The sequence below is a fragment of the Dromiciops gliroides genome, chromosome 4 (genome assembly GCF_019393635.1).
Source record: "Dromiciops gliroides isolate mDroGli1 chromosome 4, mDroGli1.pri, whole genome shotgun sequence".
Lineage (NCBI taxonomy): Eukaryota > Metazoa > Chordata > Mammalia > Microbiotheria > Microbiotheriidae > Dromiciops > Dromiciops gliroides.
The window spans coordinates 51,156,928-51,177,596 of NC_057864.1; the positions used below are offsets into that span (position 1 = coordinate 51,156,928).

The 20,669-nt window shown below is 36.4% G+C and overlaps 1 pseudogene; it reads right to left on the reverse strand.

Moving 5' to 3' along the window:
- Positions 1-2,175: 2,175 nt before the first annotated feature.
- LOC122754586 lies at positions 2,176-16,918 on the reverse strand (annotated as a pseudogene).
- Between the last annotated feature and the right edge of the window lie 3,751 nt (positions 16,919-20,669).

Here is a 20,669-nt window from a genome sequence, read left to right on the forward strand (position 1 = left end):
GTAGCCTTATATTGAAAGTATGAGATTCATGAGAATTCTTGGAAGACATGTTGTTTTTTCTGTGTCTTATCTTCAGCTTTGCATTTATCATCCTCTTGGACCATACACTCAATATTTTATTTGCTAAGATGACCTCACTCCTACATGATCATGCTCTTATTCTCCTTGTTTGTGCTCTTAACAAGAGCAGAAACAATAATGATGCGATTTGTATTATTAGCAAATATTACTTCAGTATGAGGAACAGACTGAAGAGATTCCTGTGAGTTCAACCTTACCAATCAGGTTGTTATCCATTGTCATTGCTTTCTTTTCTTCATAAACCGAAATAAGCACACCAGACTGGTTGCCTAAAGAACTGTTACATGTCTGTATTCAGATGGTGGGAATGCTGGTATGGCATTTGATTAAAACTGTCATTAATCCACAAGGAATTTCAATATCAAGGGAAAGAAGAGTGATGTCTAATAGCAGCAAGTCCTGAACACTCTCAGATTTATCTCCAGACAAGATGGCAACTTGGACAGCTGAACCATAAGAAATAGCCTCATCAGCTATTTGGGGGCAGCTAGGTGGCGTAGTGGATAAAGCACCGGCCCTGGATTCAGGAGTACCTGAGTTCAAATCCGGCCTCAGACACTTGACACTTACTAGCTGTGTGACCCTGGGCAAGTCACTTAACCCCCTTTGCCTCGCAAAAAAAAAAAAAAGAAAGAAAGAAAAGAAATAGCCTCATCAGGATTGGTAAGCTTGTTGAGCTCCTTACTATTGAATACATTCTGCAGAAATTTCTGGATTTGAGAATTCTAATGTGATGTTTAAAAATCTAACTATGATGTCTAAAAATCTAATGTGTGGTCTCCTTAAATTAGAAGCTTTAGCACGAGTCTTTGGGCAATAAGAATTTATTAAAGTATATTAGGGGTTAGTAAAAGGAACACATGTAGCAAGAAAGAGATCTGTCTACCTTCCCTATTCTCCCTGCTCCTGGCACCAACAGCTGGTTCCTAAACAAAAAGACCAATCCAGGGAGCCAGCCTCACCTTCCTACTGCTTGTCTCCCTCCCCGAAAAGGGGAGGCCCTTCAAGATGATTGGTTGAAGGTAGTCTCCTGTTGATGTCATAGTCTACAGCCTCTGAGAACAACACCCCACTCGGGGCCAGACAAGTGTGGTCTCGATTTAATCATCCTTAAGTAGGTTCTCATTCAGTCTCTCAGTCTCTCAGTCTCACGTAATTCAATCAATTCCAAAGCAATCTTCAGGTAGGGGCCCCTGGGTGTCTGCCAAATCCCATTATTTTATCATATTCCCCCCTGTGCTTCATTAAGAAAAATTGTATTTCCTTAATGAAGCAATACATTACTGATACTTATGACTAACAAAGTGAAAGGAATGAAAAGAGATAAAAGGAATTGAGTGATGTATTAACAAGGCTAAAAGGGGCACTCCCCTTTTAGCAGGTAGACATTACAAACAGAGAAAAACTAAAGGAAGCACTCCCCTTTAGTAATTGGACATTATAAACAGTGTATATAATAGGGAAAAGGAAAACATGAAAATGTCCATTTAAATCTTTGAAAGTCTTTTCTCAGATGATTCTTGGGATGCCCTCTGGGTGTAGTTGTGGACAGGAAGTCTTTCAGGTGTGGATGCTGAAGATCAGCTAACAAGTCTCAGCTTTAGAGTTTCAGGTGTGATTGTAAAGTCCCTCAGGTGTTTCAGATACTGGTAATCAGCTGGGAAATTTTCCTACAAAATTGAGCTTAGCAGAACTTTAAATAGCTTTGCCAATAATCAAACCAAATAATGACAGTTCTCAAAAACATGTCTAAAGAAATTCAGAATATTTTAGAGATTTTACAGTTATCATCCAGTTTTTACACATGAAGCATATAATAAAAACAAAAATTAAAACATTCTCTAAAAATTAATATTACTACACTCCCCTCTGTGGAGAATAAATTGAGAAGACAATTGTGATATTAATTTAGAAAATAATTTTATCTTTGTTTCATCACTTTTTGCATCATCTGCCTAATTATCCTCATGCTATTATAAAAATGAAAGAATCTAGAATAATGGTAGCAGACGTCAAGGCTAAATCCAACATTGTATTACATGACTCCTGAGATAATTATGAGGATTACCATAAAAGAACAGGGAGGAAACTGAGTCACCCACCAAGAGGGTATAATGAACCTGTTACATTGGCATCTCTTGAGGCCTTTTCCACAGGGTCCGATGTGCCACAGAAGAGGCCAGCACTCAGCTCTTCAAAATGTACATGAATGATAGAGTTATAGAAGTCAAATCTTTCAAAGAGGGTATCAATCTCAATACTAGTTTGGGTATTTGGTATTGGAAGAGAAGGTGTGTTGAAAAATTCACAAGTGCATCTTGAAGGAGGTGGGAGGGAAGGGAGGGTGGGTGAAAAATTTGAAACAAAAAACCTTATAAAAACAAATGTTGAAAAATTATCTTTACATGTAACTGGAAATAATAAATACTTTTATAAATAAAAAAAGAAAAAGAAATTCACAAGTGATGCACAGATAGTAGATAGCCCTCTTGTCACTGATGTCCTTCTTGTGCTTTCACTTAAACTCAGAAATGAAATGGTTCACCATGATGTTGTGAAGTCCTCCCTACCACTTGTTATCCCAGGTGTGTACTTGACTTCCAAAATGGCAATTTTCAGTGGTAAGAATGGAGATATTGAAAGCATCACCTCCTTTACCAGATCACAAAATGTATCATAAAGCAGTGATTATCAAAACAATCTGGTACTGTGAGAAATATGAATGTTGGTTCAGTCAAATAAAATAGAGATGAATTACAATGCAGTAAATGACTATAGTAATATAGTATATGATAAACCCAAAGATACAAGATTTTGGAACAAAAACTCATTATTGGACAAAAACTGCTGGGAAAAACTAGAAACCAGATGGTAGAAATAAGGTATAGACCAACATCCACACAAATACTAAAATAAAGTAAAAATGGGTAAATGTTTGTACATAAGGGTCATACCACAAACAAATTATGAGAGCATAGAATAGTTTATCTGTCAGATTTATGTACAGGGGAAGAATTAGGACCAAAGTAAATATAGAGAGCATTACAAATATAAAATAAATAATTTTGATTATAAAATTAAAAAGTTTTTGTACAACAAAACCAATCCAACAAAAATTATAGGGAAAGCAGAAAACTGAAAAGTACATTTGCAAACGAAATATATAGAGAACTGAGTCAAATTTATAAAAATGCATATTATTCCCTAATAGATAATTGTTCAAAAGAGATAAACAGGCAGTTCCCAGACCAAAGATATAAAGCTACCTATAATGACTTGAAAAAAGACCTTAAATCTCTACTGATCAGAGAAATGCAAATTAAAACTACTCTGAGTACCACTTCACACCTATCAGAGTTTTGAATATAACAAAAAAAGTTAATTGTTGGATGTTCAAGGGATGTGGGAAAATGGTTTGTTATCCACTGAGTGGAGAACTGATCGAACCCTTCTGGAAAGCAATTTGGAACTATGCTAAAGGGCTATAAAACTGTCCATACCCTTTCTTCCAGTAATACCATGCGAGGTTTTATATCCCAAACACATCCAAAAAGAAAAAACAAAAGACCAATTTGTACAAAAATCTGTATAGTATTTCTTTTTTTGGTGACTAAGAATTAGAGATCAAAGAAATTACCCATGAATTGGGGTGGGAATGGCTGAACAAGCTGTTAGTGTATGATTATAATGAGGAATAGAATTTGGAACTCAAAACTTTATTTGGTCTTTGTTTTGTTTTGTTTTGTTTTTGTTTTTTGTGGGGCAATGAGGGTTAAATGACTTGCCCAGGGTCACACAGCTAGTAAGTGTCAAGTGTCTGAGGCCGTATTTGAAACTCGGTCCTCCTGAATTCAAGGCTCAGTACTTTATCCACTGTGCACCTAGCTGCCCCTGGACTCACAACTTTATAATAAAAAATATTTATTATCCCAAAAAAAGTACTAACTCAAGGTCAAAGGTCAATACTTTTATCTTGGCATAAAACATTTTGTCTAATCCATAAACAATAGCAACAGCAATTAGCTCATTGATGATTCTAAGCACATTGAGACCAGTAATGCTTTCGGCATCTTTGGTGGCCTTTGGGAATCCTGGAAGTAGACTGGTACAGTGGACCAAATATTTGTAACACTCTTCCTAAGCTAAATTTCAGCAATTTCTTTCATTTTGGTTAACCACATAAGATATTTCTTGATAGAAGCATCTGGTCTTCCCTTTGTATTCCACTCAGACCTCAGGCCTGCCTGTATTATTCACCACCATGAAAAGACAATGCTTCATGTCTAACTTTACAGATTCATAATAAAATCTGCAACAAATTAGACATCTGCTCATGACAGACTTGTGTGGATGGGGTTTCATTGGACTGGATTCCCTTTGCACCATCACTGTTTAAATATTGTGTGTCAATGAAAAGTAATGTAGTATGGTATGGTCCTGTTTCTTTGGTCATTGGCAATGATCTCTACTTTCCATGTTGGAAGACTACCACACCATGAATAAGTGGTACCAAGATCAATGTCAGCAGTGTGATTATAATAATGGAATTTAGCAGACACCCAGGGGCCTCATGTGATTGATTTGTTATTGTTTGAATTGGGTGAGAATGAGAAACAGAGTAAGTACCTACTTGGGGATGATTAGATTGTAGCCACACCTGGCTGGCCCTGAGTGACTTATTGGTGTACTACTGACATCAACAGGAGACCACTCTCAGCCAAGCAACTTGAAGGACCTCCCCTTTGGGGGAGGGAAAGAGAAGTAAGAGGGGGAATGCTGGCTTTAGCAAGGTCTCTTTCCCTTTGGTGAGTTTCCGGAGCATACCAGAGAGGGACTCCACAGCTGAGTCCATTGAAACTATGGAACCCCATATGGTGAGTTATTAGGAGCTAGACTAGCTCTTTGAGTTAGAAAGTTTGGGGTTTGAGTCAGTCTTTACTAGAGTCAGGGAGCTTATCCGTTTTTCTCTTCCCCATTCTCTTGTCCCTGGCTTTATTATCTTCACCTTTGTTGTAAATTTTATTCCCATTAATAAAACTTGGTTTGTTTGTGGAAAAGAGGCTATTAATATCCTTTCTTATTAGCCTGGGAGAAATAACTAAAAAAAACAATTCAGAAGGGAGGAAACGTTGGACCAAGAGGTCTCTTATTATTTTCTGAACCCCAGTATTATGGCAGGCCACCCAATCAACTCTCCCCATAATAAATTTGGTCCCTAAACTGCAAGATCTTTTGAAATTGTTGATGGGCATCAGGAATTGTAGCTGGACAGCTGTGGAGCAGGAATGGATGTTACTTCAACTGATTAGACCTCAGCTTAATTCTGAATGAGTACTGAGCTTACAGAACAAAAGCTAAATACATAAAGACTCAACCAAATCACCATCTTACCCTACCACTCAACTTGGCCTGGACTAGCACATCTTGCACAGACTGCTTCTATCCTTAATTATATAGCAAGATGAAGGTTTTTATTATTGTCTATCACACCATGGTATCAATATACCTCAATTAATTCGTACCAATACTCTCACATTATTAAGAATTTGTTATTAATATAGATAATAAGACATCCAGAAACCTGAAATTCATGAATCTAGAACCTTGGCACTGGGGTTAAAGAAGCACCCAGATGTATCTTGAGATAACCAGATGTCCGAGGGATGTAGACAGATTTCCCTGTAAGTCAGATGTCCACAAAGAAGAGGGAATATAGACCCAAGCCCAATACTTGTTTTAGATAGATCATGGAATCATTTCTTCTTGCCGATTAAAAGAAATGAAAATGTTTCTCTTCCCCACTACAAATGGAGGTGATTGTGCCAGGCCTTGAAACTTCTGTGGTGACTTATGTAGAGATGGGGTCAACTGATGTATGTGAGATCTATCATATGTAACTTGTGTAAGATTCAATCAATCTCTTATTTCTTTTTTATTTCATTGTTACAGTTAGGTCTTTCAATAGTATAGATTTACCATCTATTTCCTCCTGCAATTCATATAAGTTTTCCTTTAAAAATTTTGGATTTTATACAATTTGGTGCAAAAAATTCTATTTGGCCAATACTGTTTTTTAAAGCATTATTTTCTTCAGCATCTTTGTGCACTTCTTTTACCAAGCTGTTAATTTTCTTTCACAATTTTCTGCTATTGCTCTCCTTTCTTTGTCTTTTCTTCTACCAATAATATTTGTTTTGGAAATCATTTTTAGCTCTCCTAGGAATTCTTATTCATTCTTTGTCCAATTCATATTTTTCTTTGTGACTTTGCTTATAGCTGTTTTGACTTCCTTTTCTTCTGATTTTGTATCTTGTTCTTGATCACCACAGATTTTTATGTTCACATTCTTTTTTTGTTATCTGCTGAATTTTACAATGTATTTCTTTTATTTAGAAGTTTATGCAGAAGTTAGTCTTTTTTCGTGGTGTGTGCATGTTGGGGTGTGTGTGTGTGTGAAGGGGCACTATCTCCACATTCAGTCTTTTATTTTTTTTTTTACATTCCTGTTTTCAGAGCTAGTTCTGAGGGGTTGAAAGTTTTTAGTGTTTCTTAGGTATTGTGATCTGGGCTGAGGTATAGGCACTGTTCTCCTGGTCTGCTCTCTGGCTCTTACCAGGAAGTGCCTACGATCCCTTGGGATTGCTATTAGTACTGCTTTTCATGGCCCCTGTTCCCTTGCTATGAGAAATGATGCTGCTCTTCTGGGGACCTGATTAATTTTGACTGAAAGCAATACTGCTCCTTAGTAGTTTTGCTCCCTTTTGACTGAAAGTGCCCCTCTCCACTCTTGAACTATGACCCAGAAGTAGGTATAGGCAATAGATTTTGCAAAGTAGGTATTTGATTCTTGTCCTGTGGGAACACGGGTGCCTATAATCTCTTTCTGACCAGTTTGTCCAGTTCCTTTACGTCTCTTTGTTGATGAGATGGAGATGCTCTTGTTCTGTCACTACCACCTAGTCCAACAACTCTTGTTTCATAACATGTGGTCTGTAATGATTGGAATGATGCCACCTGCTGAGACTTACTGTAGAAAAGCTCTGCCAAGAGGTGAAGTCTCTGAGGGCAAGACCAGTGCGTCTTTTTCTTTGCATCAGGAAGTGATGTTTGCTTGTGGGGAGGAAGAAGGGGGAGCCTGGCACTATGACTCTCTCTCTTTCCGAGGACTCCCAGTGGAGAAGGGAGCTAGAAATGTGTTCTCCCTTTAATAGATAGATGAATGTAGGCCTTTCTCTCTCTCTCTACCAAATTCTTATTCTCCTTAATAAATGCTTAAAAGTCTAACTCTTGCTAAAGCTTATAATTTATTGGTGACCACTCTTAAGATATTTTATACAGTATAGCTAGAATTTTAGCCTTTACAAATGACTGACCATGAAGAGGAAAGCTGAACCTCAGTCTTTTTATCTTCCTGTTCGGTAAGAAATTTCCCCTACCCTGTCCCTTTAAACTTCTAAGTACTGGCTGTTTTACCCTTTAAATTTTCAAATGGTTTTTTTCAACTCCCTAAATACCCTATTTCTGATATAACTCTGTTTAACTAGACAAATGGGGGATAAGATCATGTTAATGCTTTGTTTTTGTGGATTTTCTATTTTTATTTTTATTTTGTTAGAAGAGCCAGCAAGGTGCTCACACAAGGAAATATAAATATCCCCCAGTCTCCCAACAATGCTTTTTCAGTGAAACCTCTGATTCCTGCTTCTAACACTAATTGTTGCTCTAATTTTGCATGCCTGGAGGTGACGACCCAACCTCTAGAAGCTTTTAATCCCCTAGTAGTGGGGGAAGGGGAAACCAGGCCTGAGTTCAAAATCAAGTCTGATTCAAATTGCCCTGGTCCCTCCCCTCCTCTCCAGACCCCACCTTCTACCCCTCCCTTGGCCAAGCCCCTTGATTCCCCTGCCAGGGAAGTCCAGAGATCTAATGCGCATGTGCAGCTTTCCCTACCTGCATTTGCAGCTTCTACATTTGCAGTTTCAGGCTCAGCTCTTTCCCAGCCTGGCTGTGCTTCTGACTCAACCTTAGAAAGCCCTTTAAATTCCAGATATGCTCATTTTGTTCATAATTTTGCTAATCCGCTTTTGTCTTTAATTAGTAACCTTATAAAGCATTTGTATGGTGAAAGGACTGACAGACAATATAGAGGGGTTAAAGAAGACAAACTTAAACTGAATAAAAATGACAATTATCATCATAGTTCATGACTCTGCTTCCATGGAATGGTACATGTTTTACAGAAATGTAGAATTAAGCAGCAAGGTATTGATATGAGTATTGGGGGTTTTAGATATCGGAATCCAAAGTGTTCTAAATTCATTCAGAGTAATAATGTCAGTTCAGAGGTTACATAGGATTTATATGCTATTACATGTACGTTTTGAAATTAATGGTATGGGTTTATTTTCATAGAGATTTTCATGCTTTTGAGATTGTGTTTTATACTTAGTTTTTAAAACAAGGAGAATATTTGTAAAAGCTTTTTATAATGATATGATCAAGTTTATATTTCATAATACTCTTATTAATGTTAAGTTCATATTCATTTAGCTTTCCCTAGTTTGAATTTCATTGTCTTTTATTCTTTCATGTGTATTTTCTTCTATTCATTCATCTATCTCTATTTTGAAACAATGCAAGATGATTTTGATTTCATAATACAATGTTAATTCTAGCAGTATGGTGCTCCAATATTCTGAGTTGTTGTTTTGTTATTTTTTCTCTCAACTGATTATTTGATTGAACTCTATAAAACATTTCCCTGCAAAGTGGTTACCATGGCAAGTGGTAAATCGATTCTAGAAGTATTATTTTTGATAAGGCATATTCCAAAAAAAAGAGAGAAGGGAACATTTGTAAAAGTTTTCTTTTTAAAGAAAAAAAAAGTTTCTTTGAGATTGGTGTTGTGCTTTAAAATTGTATTTAAATATGTTGCCAATTTTTCACAAAGTAATTCTATACTAAGTAAAAAAGAGGGGTTTTATTTGAAATTATTGCATAATTATATATTATATTCTGAGTCAAAATGTATTCACATTTTTGTGATCATTTATTATCCTCAATTTTTAAATCCATATGAGACTTGGATTATGGGAACTTATCATTTAAGACATTAATTGACTTTATTCTGAGTTATCAGATGCCAGTTGGCCAAGATGCCATTCAGTCACAAGAGGAATACATGCAAGAGCAGACACTGAACTGTCACATGAGGGGAGACATGCATGAAGTCAAGGTATGGCCAAGGGAATGGCTTTTGACAAATGTTGAGGCTGGATTCTTTTGGTTTATTTTTTTTTCTTTTTCCCCACAATATTGTACAGATGGGTGGAAGTTTTGATCCCACCCATTTTATTCTACACCTGTCTTCTATGCCACTTCCTATATGCCTGATGCCATGGACATCTCAATCCCATGCATCTGATTAAGTCTGACTCAGTTTTCTCCAATATGTTCAGTGGCATGGACATATATTCCATACATGTATTTTAAGCCTGGCATACTGCATGGCTTGAGCAATAGCTCAAGTGTGGGAATGCTCATATCCCATCATTTCTCTGTTCTTTTATGGTAACCCCCATAATTATCTCAGGTGTCATAATAGATACAGTGTTTGATTTGGCCTTGACATCTGTTACCAATTATATTAGATTTTTAAATTTCTCATAATGGCATGAGGATAATTAGGCAGATGATGCAAAAAGTGATGAAACAAAGATAAAAATTATATTTAGAAATTAATATCACAGCAATTGTCTTCTCAATTTACCCTCCATAAGGGGGGACTATAGTAATATTAAGTTTTAAAGAATATTTCAATTTCTGTTTTATTATATGTTTCATGTGTAACAACTAAGATTCTGAATTCCCTTAGACATGATTTTGAGAACTTTCATTGTTTGATTTGATTATTGACAAAGCTATTTTAAAGTTGTGTTAAGATAAATTTTGTAGGAAATTTTCCTGACTTATTACCAGCATCCACACATCAAACCCTGAAAAGATTTCCATTCCATGACTAGATCCAGAGGATGTCCCAAGAATCATCTAAGAAAAGACTTTCAAAGACTTTAAATGAACAGTTTTGTTTTGTTTTTTTCGTTTTCTCTTTCTGTTATAATATACACCATCTGTTACATGTACTCTCTGCAGAGGCCCTCCCTTTACAAGATCAATGTCAAAGCACCGGTTCATGAGGACAAAAAACCACCCCTCTGGACAAAACTTTCCTCTCTCCCTTTTCTATATTGTTATTAACATATTGTTAGTTAGCATAGGATATTATATTCTGCTATTTTTGACTGTTTCATCAAGGAAACACCCCGTTTCTTGAAGAAACAAAAGGGGGGATTCTAATGATTGGAATGATGCTACCTGCTGGAGACTTACTGTAGAAAAGCTCTGCCATGAGGTGAAGGTCTCTGAGGGCAAGACCATGCGTCTTTTCTTTGGCGTCAGGAAGTGATGTTTGCTTGTGGGAGGAAGAAGGGGGAGCCTGGCACTATGACTCTCTCTCTTTCCTGAGGACTCCAGTGGAGAAGGGAGCTAGAAATGCATTCTCCTTTTAATAGATAGAGGAATGTAGGCCTTTCTCTCTCTCTCTACCAAATTCTTATTCTCCTTAATAAATGCTTAAAAGTCTAACTCTTGCTAAAGCTTATAATTTATTGGTGACCACTCATTAGATATTTTAGACAGTATAGCTAGAATTTTAGCCTTTACAGATCTTTGGGCCAACCTCCATCCAAGTGTCACAGATCTCTCTTTCTGATATTTCATGTTATCTTGGCTTATCATTCTGACCTGTTTTTAGCTCCGCTACTCTAGAATTTGATTTGAGATCTTATTTTAAAATTGTGTGGAGGGGAATGTTGGGAGAGCTTTGCAAGTTCTTTCTATACTCCTCCATCTTGGCTCCATGCCCAAAAGTCATGGGTGCTATTATCACCCTTATTTTAGAGTTAAGGAAACTGAGGCAAAATAGGGAGATGAGTATTGCGTAGTCACATAGCTATAAATTACTAATGATCTTTTAATTTTCAAATCTAAAGAACTTCTCTCAATCCTTATTCTTCTAGTCTTTTGACAATATTAATTTCCTTAGAGGTAACAGAATGAGTAAGCTTCAAGGTGGTGGTATCTGAATCCATATCCCTTGAATTCAGTTTCAGTGTTTTGTTATCTTTTTATTTTTTACATTTTCCCCTCTGTACCACAATGCTTTCATGTTTTTGAAGGGTATTATTATGTAGTAGGTAGAAAGATAGCTTTCAAACCTGAAGGACATGGGTTCAAATTTTGTCCCTGATGCATATTGACTGGGTAACATTGGGAAAGTCTTGATAATCTCTGGGAGATGGAGACAAATCTCTAAGATAATATTTTTTTAGAAAAGGAGACAAGTGGCATTTCTCACCGAAAATTCTTTGTAGCAATGAAATCATATGTTTGAACTCTATGCTGTCATGTTATTGGACAAAAATATAATAAGGACACTGATAGTTAAATGATTGCTTGTAAGTTTTATAATAGCCATCTGATGCATACTATTTCCTAATTGCTATTTATTTTCATTGTTTTATTTTTATTTATTTGTGGGGCAATGAGGGTTAAGTGACTTGGCCAGTGTCACACAGATAGTAAGTATCAAGTGTCTGAAGCCAGATTTGAATTCTGGTCCTCCTGAATCCAGGGCTTGTGCTTTATCCACTGTGCCACATAGCTGCCCCTATTTTCATTATTTTATGATTCATTTAACAAGCATTTGTTTTCCCTTCTCCCAATTTAAAAGAAATAATAATAAGAGTAACAAACAAAAAATGAAACCCTTCTAAAAAGTTCATAGTCAAACAAAGAGAAAAGATCCTTGCATTGACCATCTCCAAAAATAATGAAGTCATTCTGTATCTGAAATCTATCATGTCTCTGTCAAGAGATAGATAACATATGCAATCACCAGACCCCTGGAATCATGGTTGGTCATTCAATTTCACTTAATTTTTTCTTATCCCTCTGCCATAGGAGAGATCATAAAAAATGAAGAATGAATTGTGGGCTACCATGGTCAAAATGTTTTAGAGTCCAACCATTTGGGGAATGACTTCTCTATCCTTAGTTAGGCTTTTCCTCAGCAAATAATCCTATTACTATATCTAAATTCAAAACCATTCCAGATTGATAGAAGTTATGAATTTATAATTTATAGTTATACCCACAAAGACCTCAGGCTCATTTCCTCATGTGGTAAAAAATGAAAGCTTTTAACTAAAATTTAAAAGAGTTGGTTAACAATAACTGAAGGACGCCAGTTTTTGAAGGACCGCTTTTTCGGGGAGGAGATGATGACAAACAGCCGTGCACCTGCTGATACCGAGCGCTCCACTTTCGGGGTGTGAGTTTAAAAGCAAGGAGAGAACAGAAGTGGGCTATTTCTCAATCTCGCTCTGCACACACACACTGACTCAGGTTTGACGGCGTGCTCTGGTGATCGGCCCTGGTTCTTGGTAACAGCACGTCTTTTGAGGCGGTTCTCAGCCTCAGAGGTAGCCTTGGGATTTGGTGAGTTTTATAAGGAATAGAGACTAAGCTTAGATCTAAGACTATTTATTTGTATTTCTACTTTCCTATTTCTCTAATCAGCATCACCTTGTTTGTTGGCTATTTAATTCCCAAACAATGAAAGCTAAGTAATCCATCTCTAACTAAAGCTCAGAGGCTTCTTTTTCTTACTGGTCTGGGAGATATATAAGAGAAAGGTTAAAGGGGAATTTAATGCTCTTATATCCAATTTTAAATCTCACACTCACCATGATGAGGCAGCAGAGTAGAACTTGTATTAAAGGAAGAAAAAAATTGAATAATGGTGAATCATTTGGTGAAAAATAAAAGTGGATGATTTGCCCAAAGAATTCAACACTAACACACATGCAAAAAGTGCTTATCCTGTTTTGACTGAGTTTGTGCAAGCTTTGTCTTCTGACTACATACAAATCTTAAGGGCTCTCTTGGGACTCAAAGGGTATTTTCAAATCAAACAAAATAGGGTTTTTAAAAGTATTGTGATTCCTGTGTCCAGATTCATCACTGAATTCACCTGAGATACACAGAATACAAAGCAATGAATACTTTGTAACAGTGCAGGGTTGAGTAGTTTTGCCAATGCCTCCAGGACACTTGAAATCAGCCATCAAAAGGACTATCCTGGGACTCCAGTCAATAGCATGCCTCCTGTCTGCCAAGTGTTTACTCCAAGCAAAGAGGACTGCTTTGATGAAGGGGCTTGTTTATATGCTTTGCTCATTAAAGCACCATGTCTGTGACACTGCTGCTCTTCCTGAAACAAAGCTTCATATAGTAATGTTAAAGAGAATCCCCAGCTTCCGATATATGTCTTGGCCTTTGAAAGAATTTGAGTCTTTGGCATAGTCCCATTCTCAGTTACCTTGCAAAAACTCTAATGAGGAGACTGAGAAATATCTGTTAATATTTAATAAGCCTTCTGATCGATGGCAGTGCCTCCTGAAATGTTCATCTCTTTGACTGGTGGGAAATGAACTTCATCGGGATTTTTTTTACTACCCCATAGTTCCTTGTTAACATTTCCCTTTCCAGGGTCTGGGGAGAAAATGCACACTTCCTTCCAAAGAGCGTATTCCAACTATATTATCTGCTTTTTCAAAATTTATTTTCACTTCAAACTGGACATCGCTTTGAGATGAAAATATTAATGCCTCATGAAGGCTAAACTAGAAAATTTCATATAAAATAAATTCATTCCATGATGACCAAATAATGAATGGATTGTTTCCATATGTGAAAGTTAATGTATCATTTTGGCCTAGGATAATATGATTATTAAGAGTAAGAGCAAGAAAATGAAAGAGACAGGCAGACACACAAAGTGTGTGTATATGTGAAAGAGAGAGACAGAGACAGAGAGAATCATTTATATGATTATTTGTAAATATTGCTCTCAAAATGCAGGACTATGAAGAGAAAATATGAGAGAAGATAGTTCAGTACATAATAACAGTGAAATTACACTTTGCTTTAGAGAATCACAGAATTCCTGCATTCAGAGGGACCTCAGAGGCCCAAGTAGCCCAACTCATCCATGAGCAATAATCTACTCTATAACATACAAAAAACCAAATATTCATCTGGCCTTTGCCTGAAAGCCATACAGGGAGGTAAGTAGGAAACGAAGGGTTTTGAACCCAGCTTCTCAAATCTAATGTTTTTTTTTTTTCTTTACACTCTACAAAACTGAGCTCAGAGCAGGTCTCCAGTCCTCAATAGTGACTTTTTTGTTTGTTTGTTTTATTTTTCCCAATAGTGATTTTTTAATTCACTTAATAAGCACAGCTAAAAAAGGAAAATGTGATACTTGTCTAGGAGGAAATAAACCACATTTCGTTTTGGTACCATTATATGTGGATCTGAGTAACAATGACCCCCATAGAATGTGAGTTACTAAAAGGAAGGAAGTCCTTTTTGCCCTCACTTTTTCCTTTGTTTCTCCAGAACCTGGGACAGGGCTGGCACATTGTCCAATGCTTCTGATCAATTTATTGTTTAAATAGAACATGACTTTATTCATTGGTAGCCAAAAACATATGCACAGTTGAAGGTCATAGTATTTAAGACAGGAATGGAACTGTGATATTGTCTCATCCAACCCTATATACTTTATAGAAGAGGAAATTGAAGCTGAGGAAGTTTTATTAGTTTACCCAAGGTCACATAGTAATACTTGTCAGAGCTGAAATTCATAACTGGGTCGTCTAGCTCCACATCTAATGCTCTTTCAGTGGCATCATTTGTTGTGATGATACCACACTAGTGAAGGGGAACCCAATACGCTTTATTAAAACTATATCTCAATCTGTTTGACAATAAGCTCCCTAATGGATCCAGTAATGAAAACCCACGTGAAATTATGCAGAACCAAAATGGCTGAAGAATATCCCCAAATTAAAAATCTCTAAAGAAAAAAAAAGAAAAGACTACTTTCCATAGTCATGTGAATTTATAACAAATATGTCCCAAACATGATCTGACAGTACTCTAAGTCCAATGACCTCATTCTTATTCTCCTTACTATTCCTATCCCAACCAACTTTGAGGTTAATTTTCCTGGATAGGTTCAGTTTACTATTTTAATATATAAAATAGGGACAAAGACAAGGTGCTTCCACAAGTACTTAGAATAGTTTCTTGCACATCATATGTAATAAATATTTTTAAATGAAATAATTTTTTACAAATATGCCAAACAATAACTTTATTCCACAGTTTTAAGTCCTTGTCAATACCATTCTATATATACTTTGGATAAAAAAGGTAACAGATTTGGGGAGAGGGAATGTTTTGTACCAAGTCTTTTTGCTATAATAATTTATATAAATACCTCTAACCAAACTCTTCTGGATAATTGACATAGGATGACCAATGGGAAGCACAGGAAGGAGATGGGGGAAGGGGGTAGAGGCTGGGCTGATGAACAACATTACTACAAAACCTCTATTAGTTACTCAAGAATATAAGTCCTCTGAAGCTTGTTGCTCAATTAGAAAGTGAGCTGAGTTTTAGGTAAGAGAACCTGTCTTCAGGAACCTGTAACTGATGAATTCTTGACCATATAATCTTGAGTAAGCCATTAATCACTGGGGTTCAGTTTACTGGCATAAAATCTAAAATAGAATGGAGCAAACCATTGGGCAAATCATCCCTTCCAATTGTATCATAGAATTAAGCTTAAAAGGACATGATCTGGTATCTACTCCAAGCTCCTTATATCATATGAATGGAAAATTAAAGGGATGAATTCATTTCCTGAACTAACTCACTTTGTCCTACACATTTTTCTAAGTGCTTACCAAAATTGTTCCAATGTCAGTGGAACAAGAAGCAGTTTAACAGTTGACGCCTCCTATTTGCACTCCTCCTCATTGTCTCCTACTCTTGGTAATTCCAGATATGTACTATGCAGAAGAGTAGAGAGATTGGTGGGGGGAAGGGTGGTTCAGAGGTTCAGAGTAAGTATTAGGAAAACTTACTGCTTCACAAATTCCCAAGGAAAGATTGCTCACCAAAAAAATGAAATAGGATCTTTTACCGTGTCCAGTAATTTGCAGATGAAAAACCAAATTAAACCACTGACAAGCATATTAAAAAGATGATATACATTAATGCACTGTATGTGATAGCAGGTACCATATTGCCTTCATTCACCTTGAATTGTGTTCTGGAGGTTTAATTTGTAAGATTTATAGATTTCTCCTCTCTTAACCTTCCCATTCCTTATGAATAATCTTTTGGTATATTCTCGTGTTTCCTGATTACACGAGAAATTTGCTGAGGCCATATTCTGTACTGAATGCCAAATACAGATTTTATTTCAATAGTAACTTTTTAATGTAGTAGCACTTTTTACTTTATTTAATAATTATATTTCTTTAAAATTGCATATTTATATTAAAAATAGCTTATAAGAAAAATAAAGCTATTGCAGCCAGGTCACCCACACTTACTGGTGGAACAGTGATTAAATATTCAGTTGATAACAAAATAAAATTGTATTTATTTCTAAATTAATGCCTAAACATGAGGACCAGTGATAAATGACATTTTTTTTTCTGTAAGTTTATAGGACAAAAAAACCTGATATAGAGGAAGATTCAATTTACCTAAACATGTTAACCCATTATTCTCAGAAATGTGTTATTGATGAAATATCTACATTTAGTTTACCTTGGTCAAATCGCTTTACCTCTCTGATCTTTACTTTCCTAGTCTGCATAATGAGAAGTTGACCTGGTTGGCCTCCAAGGTCCATGCCAGTTGTAAATATATAATTTTTTGATTTATTATTCTTGATAATCCAACATAAGTAGTGTGTAAGAACTAGGTGCTGAGCCTTCTATGGTAAAAATTCTATTGGAAGTGAAAGAATATTATCTTTCATTAGCAAGTTTTGATTTCTTACACATATCCATGCAAAATATTGTAGCATTTGGCAAGTGATAATTACCCCTTATATAGTACCAATAAGTCTTTTCCTGCATTAAATGTTGAATTCACCTAAGCAATTGTTTTGAAAACAACCAGTTACTGGAGTATGCTATTAGGTTGGCTCAATAAATTTAAGGTTTTGTTTGATTAAAAAAGAAATAGTGCTCCTATTAAACTGTGTGATTATTGATTATTTTATTCCTGCAATGAAATAAAAAATAATAATCCAAGAATATTGTCCTGTAGAAAATATAAAAAGTACATTATCTGAATTCAGTCAATTCCTTGACTAATGGGAGAAGGCTGAGATGGTGGGCAACTGATAAGTGGTCACTTTCAAATTATGATATTAATATGAACAAAATAGTAAATAACCGTAGGTTTTCAACATCTCCTAAAAAACATTAGCAGATTCCCAGAATCATCTCAATCACAGCATTTCAGAGTACCACATTTAGGCTTCCATCAAAGATATGTCTGGAACAGAACAAGCTCACCACGCAAGGGTTAGGGGTCAGTTCCTGAACTCATCCATCACATCCTCACTGTCAAGTACTGAATTATTACGAAGACCTCGTGGTGGATAGAGTGCTCCACTTGGACCTTCGTGACCTCTGAATTCACTTTCATATACATGGAAACAAAGAACACACAAAATTCATAAGCAGACATAAAGGCAAGCACAAATTAATATAACAGAAAATATTAAAATAAAGTAATTTTAAAAATCCTGAAATAGAACCAAATAATCTAGTATTAAAGGGAGCCACATGATCCAGAGTTTTAAATTGCTGGAAAAGTCATTTTTTTCCGATATTTACCTATGTGAAAATGAAGAGCAATTAGAGCTCCAATTGTTCATTTCTGAGAATTAAGTGTTAATTTTAAAGGATTTCAAATGCTTTCTCTCACTCTATTTCACAATTGCTTCTTGCTCCATTTGGAATCTGTGTGTGAGTGTGTGTATGTGTGTTTGTGTATGTGTGTGTATACACACACATACATACATCCATGAACAAACATATAAGCTATGTAATAAGAATACACACACACACACATATATATATGACATAAATTTGTATACCTTTATATCATATAGAAATATAGATACAGACCTGTCTTGGTATGCCTATTACGAGGTCCATTTTAAATACCTGGCCCTTGGAATCTTGTGCCAGATATAGCCACACCAAAATTAAAGCCTATTTTTTTTGTTGTTGAGTCAATTGGGCTTAAGTGACTTTCCCAGGGTCACACCTAGTAAGTGTCAAGTGTCTGAGGCTGGATTTAAACTCAGATCCTCCTGATTTTAGGGCTGGTGCTCTATCTACTGTGCCCCCTAGCTGCCCCAGTAAAGCCTATTATTAATAGAATTATTAACTCCACCATGGCAGAGCTGTAAAGCACTGGTCTTAGAAGAATAAAGACTTGAGATTAAATCTCCTCTCAGACACTTATTGTGTGACCCTATAAAAGTCACTTATTAACCCTGAACCTTGGTTTCTTAATGAAAAATGAAGCTATTGGAAAGGACTCTGAGATTCTTTCCAGCTATAGATCTGTGATTCTAGGATCCCTGAATCTTAGTTTCCTCTTCTGTAAAATGAGAATAACAATACTATCTACCTCAGGGTACCTGTAGTGAGGGAAATAAAATGATGTATGTGAAAAGAAGGTGTTCCATATTCCATCATGAATAATATAAATATGACACCTCTAATAAATCAAGGGGACATGTTAAAAGAATGAACTAAGGATGAAGAAGTCTAAAATAATGCTATTCAATCAATAAATCAAAAATATAACCTAGAGTTTGAGGAAAGGCAGGAACTTAACTGAACTCTCAAAACTGCCTTTGCAAATAACATTAAAATAATGTCTCAAAATGAATTCTGCAGCAGCAGAACCAACAAAAGAAGGCAGTAAAAAATTTTTTTCAGTCAAAGAAAACTAAGAAGAACATCAGGAAAGGTCTGTCCCAAAGGGTTGAGATTAGAGAACAGTCCAGTGCAAACTGATCCTGTCAAGCCAGAAGCTGACCATGGAGGCAACTGAACCTACAGCAGTGGCATCCGGAGCTCTTAGTCCTCAGATGGTTAGAGGGTCAGACATTTGGTCTTTGTTTCACTGGGTGCAAGGATCTGTTGCATTGCTTGTATGTGGATCCCAGTTATAGTCCCAGGGTGAGGAGGAGCAATAGCACACTAGCACCATTAGATGCAGAGGAACAGGGACCCTGGACACTGTTGGGGTAGAAAAGAATGTTTTTTATTGCTCACAAGACAGGGCACAGGGCGGGATAGAAAACTCATCTTTCTAAGTTGAAATCCAGACTCCTATTCTGTAAAGGCCAAATTTAGTATGGGAAGAGTTAAGTGGGCGGCTTGCCATAGTATTGGGGTAAGAAAGGAAACAGCCTCTTTCAAAAAACAAAACAGGTTTATTAAGGGGAACAAATTCAAAACACAAGTGAGGTTGAAAGAGCTAGGGAATCTAAAACTCTGGGGTAAAAAGGCCCCAGGCACCCTGAACCTGCCTCCAGGCCAGCTAGCTCCAAAAAGTTAGCTTTGCCTCCAAAAAAAAAAAAAAAACCCTCACCACCATCCAAAACCTGTAGCTCCAAGGAGAATTAGCTTGTAGTCTCTTCTGTTTTGGTCCGAAGGTCAAATACCAACAGCTCCTCTGTCTCCTTTCCTTCCCTCTCTCCCAGAATCCTCTCCTCAGAAAAACTCTAACTGCCTCTGTCTCTCACACAAGAAGGGGCAATTCTTAGCCATGCTGAGTCTCCAATTGGTTCAATACACCCACATGGGCTGCCCCCACCACGATCTGGCCAGAGTCAGGTGGGCGTGGGGGAGCCACCAGGGGAGGCTTAGTTACTTAGTTTCAATAAATGTTTCCTGTGGTCAGAGTTCCTCTTGTTTGTTCAATTATCTCCCAAAGTACATACATTTTTTTCAGTCTGACCATAATGAAGCAAAGATAGGGTTATGAAAACCCCAAATCACAATTAATTCCTTACAATACTTTCTACCTGGGTGAGTCCTAGGCAAATCACTTAACCCAGTTTGCCTTGGTTTCCTCATCTATAAAATGAGCTAGAGAAGGAAATAACAAACCACTCCAATATCTTTGCCAAGAAAACCCCAAATGGGATCACAATGAGTCAGATAGAACTGAAAAAGACTGAACAGCAACAAATAAAGCCCTTCCCCATTCTCTACTATAAAATCACTTTTTCATAAAATCCTTCCACTCTTACCATATTTATTTCTCAGAGCCCAAAGATCTAAAGATAGAGAACATGACTTGAAAAACAATAAACACTTGAAGGGAAGGGTAAATTTTAATTTTGTTTTTATCTTTGTATTACCACCACTTAGCACAATGCCTAATAGTCAGAAAATAATGCTAATTGATTCAACTATATGAAGAGTAAGATTTTTTAAATCATTTGCCACTTTAAAAATGTATTTATTTTATTTTTAATTTGCGGACTAAAAGAAGAAGCATTTCTACAACATAGCACAATAATGAAAAAAGATTGCATATGAAACTGCAAATATATTATGTAC